Raw genomic sequence first — 13,051 nt, forward strand, 5'->3', positions numbered from 1 at the left:
AACTAGGGCTGGGGATCAAGCATGCAACCCAGGGAATCTTGCCATTTTCAACAACATGGGTAGACCTTGAGGGCATTATGTCAAGTCAGACACAGAGAGACAAATACTATATGATTTCATTTACATGTGGAATCTAATACAACAACAACAAAAGAATGAGCTCATAAATACAGAGAACAAACTGGTTGTTTCTAGAGGCAGGGCTGGTGGTAGGTGGTGGTAGCATTGGATGAAGGTGATTAAAAGGTACAGACTTCCAGTTATAAAATAAATAAGTCCCAGGATGTAATGTACAGCCTAGTGACTATAGTCAACTAGAGGCCTGGTGCATGCAATTCATCCACTTGGGTGGGGGTGTCCCTCAGCCCGGCCTGCACCCTCTAGTAGTCCAGGAGCCCTGGGGGGAGGGGATGTCTGATTGATGGCTTAGGCTCATTCCCTTAGGAGTGCACTGTCCACCAGGGGGCACCTCCTGCGTTGAGCGTCTGCCCCCTGCTGCTGGTGGTCAATGCATGTCATAGCTACCAGTTGTTCTACCATTTGGTTCATTTGCATATTAGCCTTTTATTATATAGGATAATACTGTATTTCATATTTGAATGTTGCCAAGAGGAAATTTTAAAAGTTCTAATCATAAGAAAAAAACACACATCTATTCCCAGTACTAATTTATCAGACATATTAACTGGATAAGTAAACTATCGATTTAATGAAAAATCAGAGCTAGAGAAAAATTAGAGTATGGGATTAATACATTTATTAATTGTAAATATGATATAATTTAGAGATCACAGTGTAATTATTTGTAGCTCCCAAATGGAATTGCCTAGCCCAACACTAGTCTTGTTGCTTCTTCTGACTTAAAATATGGCAGGAACATGTGGTCAAAGGAAAGGGCAGGGATAGCTTTTTAGAATCAGCATCATATCTCCCTGTGAGCAAGGAAAGTAATGCTATTTCTATAATGTTGTGTCCAGCTCCACATTCAAAACAGGAAAAGCAGCCTTCATGAGTTTGAAGACCTTTTTACCGCAACTGAGGAAAACAGAGAAAACAGCAATGAAATTTGTATCTTGACTCAACATTTCAAATGCAACCCTTTGAAGAAATATGGAAAATGAGATGGCAGGCCCTTTTGTGCTTTATCAGATTAAAGTGTGGCCAGACAAATAGAACCTGGTTTTGCTCATCTATTTCTGAAACCAATCAGTCTATAAATCAGCTCTTTTGTTTTGAAGCTATAACCACCACCTCACACTTCCCTATCTCATTTTACCCCGGGAAATTAGTCTGAACTATATAGAAAAGGAGGGTAGGATAGAAGTTTTTCTTTAAAGGGGGTTGGCGGAAAAACTCACTTTCATTTCCAAAACTGTAAATTAAAAAATACGTGATTGGAATGTCAAATAATTGAAAGCACTAGAATTATTTACAAAGATTCAATCAGAATTACCCTTGGCAAAACAAATGCATGAAAACATTCTGCAAAAAATATTAGCATAATGAATTTTAAAACAAATGAGAGAGCACATATATAGGTTGCTCTCATCATTTTTCATTTGAGAAGCAACTGTGCTACATTCAAACTGTTAATGAACAGTCAGACCAAGTGTAGAATCAATTACACGTTGCTTTCATTCTCTCCACTCTTGTATTCATAAGCATAATCGGTCCATCTAACAGACTGCATAATGGTGCAGTGCCCTGTCAATCATATTCAAATTGAATGAATTTTAAGGAGGAAACCAATGCATGGAATTAAATTGATTTTCTTTTCTAAAGCTACAACCACAAATCCGAGCACTAAAGGTATTATTTGTAAATCTTATTGGCCAATTTATATGATAAGCACCACCAATCTATGACCTGAAACAGAATACTTGAAGTTCAGTTAACGGGAAATTGAATTACCGCCTGATAGCATTACAAAGTAAATGCTGCCTTTTCTCCCCATATAGGTCAGTGTTTTCATATACACATTTTCAAAGCTTGTTTTTATTATATTTCAAGAAACAATCAATTGTCCATAAGCTGTTCCTTTTCAATCTGTAGCAGACATCAGTTAGAATGTATTTCAACTATTGCCCTGCAGCATGCTTCTAAGTTTGGATTATTCTATCATGCATTTCTTCGGCTGCATGATGGATTTCTTTCCAGAAAGACTACAGTTATCCAACTCTTTGTATGAGTTTAGAATAAACTAGTGCTTACAATGTTGTTTTCTAGTCCATTTTCTTTTGAGTCTGTGAGTTGGCGTATTTGTTTTTTTTTCCTCACTGTTTTTGGTTATGGAGAGCTTGGGGTTTACTTCCCGTGGCTTCCTCGGTGCTACGACTCCCTGGAAAAAGGCGTCTATGTCTAAGATTAAATACACAGTAGCTAAACAACAATTGCATTTTGCATGAGATAAAGGCACACAGAATGCACTGTTAAACCTTGAATGAATACACCCCACTCAGTTTGAAGTTTGATCCCATTTTTATGTGAGAATGCCACCACATTTTTGGACAACCTGTGCTGATAATATGTTTCATGCTTCGTTGGCTTCAAAGTTGTGAGGTTTTATGCTTAAATTGTGAGATCTAAGTTACCAAATATTATTCCAACTATTCCACCAAAATGTTATCCTCTAAATTTTTTTAAAGGAAGGGGTAAAGCTCATCTTTGTTATTAGCTCTCCTTCTGCCAACAATCTATTTAAGGTCAGTCCTTTTGATGGGGCTGTGTCCGGTTTCAGGGTCCGTTTTCAATAACACAGACTGAAATTTGGGTAAAGGGGATATCCTGTGGTCAGCCAATTATAGAATCTTTGAGATTCCATGCGGTATTGGGAGTATTTGCATTACAGTAGTGTTATTTCCAACAGAGAGGGATCTCAGAGAGACTGTGGGAGGCTGAAGTTATCTGCAAAGTTCCAACATTTCACATCATTTTAGAATGAACCCAAAGAAGACACATCCTAGAAGGAAGTGAGTCAAACACATGGCATTTCTAATGCTTCAATAGCAGGGGTGAGAGGAGCTGGAGGTCCAGATAGACAATAAGACTTTTTCAAAGAAGATAATAATAAGGTCTTTGTTCCAGTTCAAGGGATGACAGCAATATGCAGCCTTTTCAGAGTGATGCAAAACCAGTACTTTATTAAGACATAAGGGGAAAGTAGGCTTTAAAGTCCCATGTAGTGGGTAAAAATAAACAAATGCTAGTTCCCACTGCAATGTTAATTCTACAAATGCAGAGACTGAAGTGTGCAGAGGGGTCAATGTCAAAGCATGCAGGCTGATGCTGAGGTTTCATGTGCTTGTGTGTCATCAGCCTTCCTTTATAGATCCCTCCTCACACCGAGTCTGGATGAGAAAGACTCTTCTGCAGTCATTCACTCAGTCATTAATTTTGTCCTTTATTCAATCAATATTTATTGAGAATCCACTATGCGCATGTACATAGGGCAATTGCTCCACTCACATCAAATAAGTCTTGTTCTTATCTGACTTCAGGCCTTTCCTTGTGTCAAGAAAGTCCCTCTGTGTTTGCTTCTCAAAGTCCTTCTCATTTCATGAAACCCAAAGAGAATTTGCCTTTCTTTAAGATATGATCCCTGAACCCCAATACATACATTAATTTAGAACTCATTTCTCTCCTTCTGGTGTCCAGTATCACTTATGCTTGACCTTGTATATGACTATTAACATCAACATTGCTGTATACACAACAAAGAAGATTCTGTGAATCAGAGCTCGCCAATAATACAACCTTCTGCTTGAGGAGGCAGGGCATTTCCTGTCATCGGAGGGAATCAAATATGACTATATATGTTCCATGATTATTTCTAGTTCTGCAGATTTATGACTGTGTTTCCTGTTTTCATGTAGAGACTCTATGCTTCTGCTGTAGGGAACATGACAAATCTATGTTTGAGTCACCTGCAAAGTCCAGAAATCTACGGAACAGCTGTTTAATGGATAATTAGTGAATTTTGGGGTAATTAAAAATAAGAGTTAGCTCAATAAAATTAATCTAATCAGAGATGATACATTGGGTTAGAGAAAACAATGAGGTAGAATGGACAGTCTAGACTGGGCAAGCAATGGAATGCAGTTCTGCTGGTTCAGGTCATTCAAAAGAAAATTTCAATAGAACTGAGAATCTGTTAGCAAAATCTGCTTAAAGATTTCCTAATAACTGCAGCATAGATGATTTAAAAAAGACTATAACACCATCATATTTTTAAACAAAAGCTAAGAGTCTTTCCAAAGATTTCCAACAGAAAAAGTATGATGATTCCTTTGTCCTTTTTCTTTCGTTTTTTTTTTTTGGCAAGAGATAATAAATGCATTTTAAAAATGTGTCATCCCCCTCATCTGCATATAGCTCATTTTAGAATACATTTGCTTTGTTCTAGAGATTGGTTTTGGCTCTCAAATCATACAATGGAAAATGACAGATTCTCTACATACCATCTACAGAAATTAATGGGATCACTGTTCACATTTTTTAAAAGTGACATGTGAGTATAATGAACCTAAATCCCCATCAAAATAAACCAGATTTAATTTCTCTCTGAGACCAGTATATTGATAGGACAGTTCTGGACTATATAGCTAGTTCATATGTTTATACCTGTAGTCTCATTTGGGTTCTACTCCCATGGTTTACACATCCACATTAAGTTCTACACCTAATTTTCTAAAGGAACACTTACAATTAGAAAATACAATTAATAAGGACAGATTATTTTGAGAATTATATTCTAAAAGAAATCATTGTGGAAATTTATATTCTGTGACGTTATATTTCTCATGAATTTACTTACACAAACTCAACACAGACAGGAGGTGAGAAGGAGTAAGAATCACAAAATACTATTTAAGAAGGACAATTTCACTACATGTTTCTCTAATGAGTGTTTGCTCTAGCATGAGATGAACAGGTTCTCTTATGTTGCTGGATCCCAGGAGATCAGTCTGCATTCCCTCCTACCTCTCAGAGATGATGTGCTTCCCATGCATAGTAGGAGCTGTTTTCAAAATTTTGGGTTTATGGACATCTTTACACTCTTAAAAATAACTGAGGACCCAAAGAACTTTTGTTCTGGTGGGTCATATCTATCACACAAGAAAACAGAAGCTCATGTACCATTAACTATCAGGAAAATAAAGTCATCGCATGTCATGTAGCCTCTGGAAAACTGTTCTATATGATAGAGAGAGAGAGAGAGAGAGAGAGAGAGATGCAAATAAGCTTTACATGTTGTTATGATCATGGCATTGACCTCACCAACCCCTCAAAGAGGTCCCCAGAGCACAATTTGAGAATGCTTACATTACAGCTTCTTACTGTATAGCCCTAATATTTAAATATAAATAGTTCCTTTTTTAATGACAAATGGACACCATTAACTACTTTATATGGTCCTTAAGGCTAAAGAAACAGTGATCTCCTTCAACTGTCTAGGGAAAACCAGATATATTGGACTTTTCAAGAAATTATATTTCTCTGCTTCAACTTTTACGTGACTGAAGGCATTTGTAAACAAAGTAATTTTAGCTAAATGCAGTCTTTGTCTATTGCTCAATGTTTAGAATTTAAACTAATTTCTCCTTCCTCTTCTGAGAGATGGTGATCTCCTCACTAACTCCTTGAGAATAGGGAGGGGCTTTGTAAGAAGTTTGCAATGGATTCTGGTAGAGAAGAAAATGGTGGGAATAGCTTTTTAATTCTGCAAGACATCACAGGATAAAACAAAAGGGGTCCTTTGAGATCATGAATTCCCAAGAGAAATCATGACAAAATGATTTTAGTTCCTTGCACTTCTTTCTTTACATATTTAGTTAGAAGCTACTAAAGACACTAAAGGAGATCAACTAATATTAAACCCTGTTGGCAGAAAAGAAAAGGGAGATAATTCAAAAAATGTGGAACTGGCAATTTTAATGATGGTTTCAAGGTGGGTGGGAGAAGAGAGAGGGAAGAATCAAAATTCACTCAATGCCACTTAATTCCGGGAACTGAAAGGATAATAGAAATAGAAACATTAGGACAGTAATTGAGGTATAAATTATGGAATTAATGTAGTGCTTCTTAAATCTTCTGAAAATTAATCATTAACATAAAATAGTCAAGAAGAGAAGAATTAGTAAGAGAAACAAACAAAAATTATACAGTTGTAGGTAACTAATTTTTCTGTATCAAAACAGCCTTTTATTATTTTTTTTTTGATACTTTTCTCCTTCCTTGCCTATTTGGTCCTGGCTTAGAATCACTGAGGGGAAGAGAATAGATCACTGACCCTCTCAAACATAATTCACTGTGAGACTGAGACTCAAAGAGGTCAACATGTGCCTTGACAAGATTATTTAGCGGAAACCATTAATGCAAAACCACTCACAGAAAAGCAAGAGACCTTTTCATAGTAATTCAGCTGCCAAAAATGAAATGTTTGCATGAGAGCATCCACAATTGTATGAATATCTGATTTTTTTTAAAAAAAACCTGTAAATAAATAAAATCTTTTGACTTGTTTTGTAGTAATATACTATTATGGAGGTCAATGAATAAAAATTCTCACTTCTAATCAGAAATGGGGCTGTGGCTGCAATGATATGATAAGATGGCTAAAGAGGCACTACAGTGAGAGAAATAAAAAGAGTAAAAGAATGGGTAGATTTGGTCTGAGTAGAAAAATAATTATGTTATAGAGCAATATCTGAAGATATCAGAAAAAGGTGGTCACCAGAATGTATAATTATAATTAGACAGCATGATAGGAAAAGGGCAGAAAAAAACAAGTATTCATATTCCAGTTGAAAACCTCACTCACCAACTGGTGAACTTAAGGAAATTACTTTGTCTCTCCTGCAATGACAGCATAATATCTACTTCTCATGGGGAGTTAAGTATGTATTTTATGTGAACGTATCAAGCACAGCAGCTGGCAGGTACTAGGTGATGAATTCTGACTGGATTTCCATTAGGACTTATAGGTAAATACATTCACAATGTACACAAATGGGATATCAATAGGTTCTTTCATATTTAATTGTATTTCATCATTACACTCTCAAAGGTCATAACTATGCATATTAAGCAATTATGTCAGAATTGATATTTTACTAGCTTCTTTGTTTCCAGTACTTCTTGGATCCCTGGTCCTCATTTCCTTAACCTCATTTATTTAATTCCCTCCGCCTCGCCCCCCAGTATATCCTTTAGTAATTCTTTCAGAGATGGCTTATAGCTGGGAATTTTCTAAATCACTGGATTGTCAAATGTGTTGCTCTCATTTCTGAATGTTAGTTTTACAGAATATATAGATCTGGATTTATATTCATTTTTGTTTCAAAAGTCTTAAGATTTTGTTTCATTCACCACATGAGAAAAAGCCAGTGATTTTTATACGTCCACAAGTAAGCTGATTTCCTTTCCTCTCTAGGAGTTTTGGGAACTTCCTATTTATCCTTGGAATTCTGAATTCCACATTCTTTCAGGACAAAACTTTTATGCCCCTGTTTTAGTTATGAAGTTTCTACTGCTCCTTCATTTTCTCTATTCTTTCTATAACTCCTAATAGGTGGGTCTTATATTTCTGGGAGTAAATCTCAATTGTCTTTACTTTCTCTTAAATATCGTATCTGCTGTACATTGTGGAGCATTTCCCTGACTTACTCTCTGGATCAGTAAGTTCATTTCAGCTTTCCACTCCACATGCTCTTCTTCATTCCAAACTTTTGTTCTTGTTTTCACTTCCAAGAATGTCTATCTTTTCCCCTTTCATCAGAACATATTTTTCTAACTTCTACATGTATAATTTATGATTCATTTTCCACCAACCATTCTTACTGTATATAAATTCTTTTGCTGTCTAGACTAAACTTAGTAATAGCCATCTGTCAGTGGATTTGAATTCACTTAATATACACCTTTATACTTTTGTCATAATACTTGTATAGCCATATAAAAATAATATAAACAGAATATAATTTTCAATAATGACTTTAAATACTTTCAAAACAGCACCTTAATTTTGGATTGCATTTATAAAAATCATCATAAGAAGGATAATTTTGAAAAGTGTAAAAACTTTTGAGAATACTTCAGGTTATTTGAAATAAAATAAGGATATAAAAACTGGAATACTAAATAGTGATGTTAGAACTGCAAATACATTTTTTAATGTGTATTTTCATCATATTTTAATTTCTAGTGAAAATAAACAATCCTTTGGCTAGGTGCCTCTAATAAGAAAAAGAATAGAAATGTAATTGCTGACTGAATTATGCAGTCATTTTAACAAGGACTATATTCCCCATGTAGCTAACTGGATTCTAATAATTGATAAGACTGTCACTTTTTAATGTTAAAAGGTATCATTTTTTAACATGAAAAACCGGACATGGTACCAAGTTGAAAACACACACACACACACACACACACACACACAAAACACATAGAAAAAAATGAATAAAAGGAATATATTCAGTATTTTCATAACTCAAAACATATCCATCATCAACATTCTAGCTATTTCATAGTGCTTTTTTTAGAACTGGTAACAACATTGTTCCAAGCCAGACCTATTTTAGACCACATTTTTATAAATAGTATACACTTTCAATAAAAATGGATTACACATTTTCCAGAAGAGAATAGTTCAAATTTGAAGAGTTGTTTATTTTATTCTTACTTTTTTAAATAAGAAAGCTGCTTCACTTTTATTATGATGAACACTGTAAAAGCAGCATGATGGTTGTGAAATAAACCACTACATCTGCACACTGGCCCTAACCCTGTCAGCAGTGGTGTATAAAGCCAGGCTTCATCTCATGGGCCCTCCCTGCATTAAATACATGAGGGTTTTACAACCTCTGGCCCCCAATGGCTCACATGGAAAGTTTTCTCTACTGCCCACCCACAATTATGAGCCTGCTAGTAACTGCTCTATTTCAAGAGGAGAAATAAAAAGACCAGTTTTGAAAGTTAGAGAACTGAGTTCATTTTATGAGTATAATAGTTGGGCCGGAAATCTGTTAACATCTACTCTACAAGTAGATACATGGCCAGTGTCACAGCTTATACTTGATTTGGGAGATGCTCTGTTTATCTTGAGTTGGAGTAGATGTGGGCCACATGAGACGTGAAGGCCTTCTAGTCAGAAATGAAATGGAGTTGGCTAACTTCCTGTTGTCCAAGCAACTTTGAAATGTTGTTTTATAATACCTATTTATTATGTATTATTTTAAATCCTATTTAAACTGCTTAAAGTAAAAGGGCTATTTATTTTGCCCTAAATATTAAATGTAGATGCCTTATTACAAACTTAGCTGTCCAGAGATATTTCAGGCAGAAACATAACAAGGAACTGGGTTATTTTCCAAAGTATCCTTGCTGTGCAGCATTTTGAATACACAGAGGACAGTATCAATAGAATGTTCTGATGGCATTTTGACAGTTTTATTCTGAAAGACTAAAGTCTTAGTTCTTTTCTACTACAAAAATGAACTACAAGAGTGTATTTGACACTGCTGTCCAATACAGACCCTAGAAAACAACAAAATTAACCTTTCAAATAGAATTGTTATCAATAATTTTATTGGTAGAATAATAGAAAAGGTTCCATAGAATTACACCAAATATGTTTTTTTTTTGGTCTTTTAATGTTTTTAACTAAATGGGGAAAAAAATCATAGTGAACACACAAATGCAACTGATTTATAGAATAGCATGAAGATAACTTTGTCCCCTTTTTAAGGGTCTCAGAATCTATCCATGACCAAGGAATCCATGGGATGTTCTTAGAGCCCTCACTTAGGTTCTAGAAGCCTGTGAATGCGAAAGCCTGCAGTTTCTGGAAGCCTATGGTGACATTTCTTTAAATGTCTCACGTTATCACTGTCTTACAACCAGAGAAGAATGAAGCCACATTTGCTCCTGGCCTGGGAGACAGAGAAAGCACAAAGGGCTAGAAGTAAAATAAAGTTTGTCCTTATTGTTGGAAAAGAAAGTTCCAAGGGGGATTTTCTTATGATAGAAAGAGCATTCTTTCTTCCCAGGACAAAGCTGGTTATATTTGTAGCTTCTGAACAATCTGCCTTTATTATATCATTCCAGTCAGACCTCTATGACCCCTCAGAGATATTGGCCCTCTCACAAACTACTTAGCTTTCCTGGTATCTTCCTCATTATTCCTTATGACATGCTCTGCCAACTAGTATGAATGTCTTCACTCAAGGAATGAAGCTCAGACCTGGAGGATTCTACTCCCTACTTAATAACACACCCCACTTCCTCCCATGCCAAGGTATTGACCCTCCTTCGCTTTTATCAACTTGGCTTATCCTGGATTTTCTTACCCAGAGTGAACTCTGTCCATGTCTGAGTTCTTGACTAGAAGAAAAGAGGCCTCTGAAAGCAACTATTTGGCAAGAAGACCTCCATATAAACATGGCTTTTGGCTACAGGCTGTTCTTGTTGTGTGTCCTTAGTTGTCCCTAAGCTTTTGCTTTATTTACAAATCATCTTCTCCTTTTTCTTTCCTTATAAGTTTGGATCAATGGTTCTCACATAAAAATCATCTGCAGGTCTTGTTAAAACTCAGGATGTAGGGTCACACTTCCAGAGTTTCTGATTTAGTAGGTCTGGAATGGGTGTGAATGGGGACCAATAATTTGTGTTTCTAACAAGTTTCCAGGTGATCCTGATAATGCTGATTTAGAAATTACATGTTGAGAACTGATCTAGACCAATAGTGATGGTCTGAAACTCTCTTACCAGTATTATACTTATGACCTGATCATTGATCCGGCACCCAATATTCTGACATTGATCTTGCCAACTGGCTTTTCATATACCAACTTAACCACTAGTTATGGTATTTGGTTTATATTTTGTGTTAATGACCTTGTTCTGTTGACCTGTGCAACTTCTGCCATGCCTAGTTGTCATGCATATACATTGACAACCTATAGTTTTAAATGTTTCCATGTAGATAATTTAAAGCAAAACTTGTCCAATCTCTAGTCACATAAAGTACAGCAAAGAGCCACAGAGGTAAGCACATTTTGAATAAAATTGTAGTAGGAAGAGCTCATTTTGAATTAAATGTCAACAGAACATGAATGACATTAATTGAGGCATTGATTGAAATTATTTCTATTATAAGATTAGGATGTGTGTACACTAATGGTGAGAAAAAAGAATTTAAAGAAAGCATGCTTCTGAGTTAAATCAAAGAACAAGCAGGCCAAAGTAAAAAAGAAAAACTAAGCAGGTAATTTAGACTTCTTCAAAGAGAAATCAAAGAAGACATTTAAAAATGGCTGGAAGACAATTTATAAATGGCCAGTAAGTACATGAAAAGATGCTCTATTTTCTTAGATACTAAGGAAGTGAAAATCAAAACCACAATGAGATATCACTTCACACCCACTAGGATGGCTATAATCAAGGCAGACAATTACAATTGTTAGTAGTTGGAGAAACTGTAATCCTCATATTCATGGTGGGAATGTAAATGCCATTTTGAAAAAGCAGATAGTTCCTCAAAATGTGAAACATAGAGTTACCATATGATCCAGCAATTCTACTCTTATATTCCTACTCAAAATAACTGAAAACATATGTCTACACAAAAACTTATACAAAAATGGAAATGGCAATATTATTTATAACTAGAGGCCCAGTGCACGAAATTCTTGCATGGGTAGGGTCCTAGCGGCTGCTGGCTGCCGGCCAGGGCTTCCCTTTGTTCTGTGCCACCCCCTGGTGGTCAGCACATGTCATAGCGAGCAATCAAACTCCCATTCAGTCAAACTCCTGAGGGGACACTTAGCATATTAGGCTTTTATATATATAGATAGCCACAAAGTGGAAACAATCCAAATGTCTATTAATTGATGAATGAGTCACCAAATGTATACCCATACAATGGAATATTATTCAGCCATAATACAGAATGAAATACTGATAGAAGCTACAACATGGATAAACCTTGAAAACATTATGCTGAATGAAAGAAGTCCATCACAGAGGGCCACACATTGTATGATCCCATTTACATGAAATGTCTAGAATAGACAAATCCATAGAGACAGAAAATAGATTAGTGGTTGCCAAAGATGAGAGTGGGTTGGGAATGTATAATGATTATTAGTGAGTATGGGGCTCTTTTTTAAGGTGATGAAAATGTTCTGGAATTAGATAGCAGTGGTGATGATTGTACAACTCTGTAAACACACTGAAATCATTGCATTATACACTTTAAACACACACACACACACACACACACACACACATACACGTGTGCGTGCATGTGCAAGAAGCAGTGTAGGGACATGCCAGAAAATTCAAACACATGACAGTTAATATATATTTGGTAAATGGCTACCTGAATTGCTGAAATGGATAATTAAATAATACTGACATTGGGAAAATGGAGTTTGTCACACCATGAGATCTGTCTAGGGCAGTGATGGCGAACCTACGCGTGTTAGAGGTGACATGCGAACTCATTTTTTGGGTTGATTTTTCTTTTTTAAATGGCATTTAAATATATAAAATAAATATCAAAAATATAAGTCTTTGTTTTACTATGGTTGCAAATATCAAAATATTTCTATATGTGACACGGCACCAGAGTTAAGTTAGGGTTTTTCAAAATGCTGACACGCCGAGCTCAAAAGGTTCACCATCACTTGTCCAGGGGCTGCTTATGGGGCAACTGGAAGGCTCAGAGTTTTTTCACCAAAGTCCCATAGGACAGACCTTCTGTGACTGCATCTCCTACCAGTAACTGAACAAAACACACAGGAAGGAGAACTACTTGCCATGCAGAACTGACAGTGAATCTAAGGACTGAGAGCCACTCCATTTTTCACAAAGCCTGTTTGGATATTTCAATGCAACCTAGTCAATTCTCCAAGCACTCACAATGTCTGTGAAGGTAATAAATAGTACTAGTAAGCAGAGGGAGACAGCCTCCAGTGTTACTTGGAATCATTAGTGTCCGTTCTCCATCTGGAGATCTGAAGTTTTTAGATGTGTTTTTTTTTTTTTT

General features: G+C 36.0%; 1 protein-coding gene across 3 annotated transcripts in view; it reads right to left on the reverse strand.

Annotated features, from left to right (window-relative positions):
* MACROD2 (mono-ADP ribosylhydrolase 2) overlaps window positions 1-13,051 on the reverse strand; it is a 1,930,060-nt gene that overhangs the window by 791,321 nt on the left and 1,125,688 nt on the right. The gene's annotated exons all lie outside the window — the stretch shown is intronic.

The sequence above is a fragment of the Myotis yumanensis genome, unplaced genomic scaffold, assembly GCF_028538775.1.
Source record: "Myotis yumanensis isolate MYYU_CA2020_CCGP unplaced genomic scaffold, mMyoYum1.0.hap1 SCAF_7, whole genome shotgun sequence".
Lineage (NCBI taxonomy): Eukaryota > Metazoa > Chordata > Mammalia > Chiroptera > Vespertilionidae > Myotis > Myotis yumanensis.